The sequence below is a fragment of the Octodon degus genome, unplaced genomic scaffold (assembly GCF_000260255.1).
Source record: "Octodon degus isolate 3935 unplaced genomic scaffold, OctDeg1.0 scaffold00323, whole genome shotgun sequence".
NCBI lineage: Eukaryota > Metazoa > Chordata > Mammalia > Rodentia > Octodontidae > Octodon > Octodon degus.
Window position 1 is genome coordinate 668399 of NW_004524899.1, and position 1060 is coordinate 669458.

The window sequence follows — 1060 nt, forward strand, 5'->3', positions numbered from 1 at the left end:
CTTGGGAGGCTGAAAATAGGAGGATCACTATGAGTTCGAGCTGTGTAATGAGACCCTGTAACAAAGAAATACATTAAAACAACAACAACAAAAAACTAAAGGACTCAATAAACAGAGTAAGGTATGGGAATAGGTTTGAAGCCTCAGCCTTGTAATGGAGAATCTCTGGCACTCACACCCAGGAGAGCACACATTGACCTCTCTGCAATGATGTCATGAGTCGTATTTTCTAAACTGAAACCTCAGCATCAGGTTTAATTGCAGTGTTGGTACTTTGTGATACATAAGTGAACTTTGCATTGAAGTTTCAGTTCTTGGTCTCTAATGGTTCATTATCCCTCTCCAGAAGGACTACCCTTGAGGGAAGCCTACACATGCAGTACTCCATGCTTTTCATGAATACTTCATGGCATGAGCATGATTGAAGCACTGGCTAACACTGAGTGGGAAACCTAGCAAGGCCTGTCCGTGTTGCTGGTCTCTCTGCACCGTTCTTTCCTGTGGGCATGGGGTGGGACATCTTCAGTAATGGAGATCTTATCATCAGACAACTTCTTTATGGTCAATTGGAAAATTCTTTAGAGTCGAGTCCAAGTCAGAAAAGCAGGGGAAAATCATATTTGGTTTCTATGTCCTTCTATGTCCTGCCTTGGGGAAGAGAAATTATTTTTTGGTCTGCTTTGGGGAGATGAACATGAAAAAGGAGAGAGAGAGAGAGAGAGAGAGAGAGAGAGAGAGAGAGAGAGACAGACAGACAGACAGACAGACAGACAGAGACACACACAGAGAGGGAGAATTAGGAAGAAGCAAAAGTATAAGAAAAAGGCGAGGAAAAGAGAAAAGAGATGACAAAAGACAAGAGGAGACAAAGGTTGTTCTCTGAGGGCAGAGAGCCCCAACATCATTCTAGTAATTTAGGAACTATCAAAGACTAGGGAGATGAGTCAGATTTTTCATTCTGTGACAAAATGCCTCAGAAGAACAATTTTATTTTTATTTTTTTATTTTTGGAGGAACTGGGGTTTGAATTCAGGCCCTTGTGCTTGCCAGGCAAGTGCTT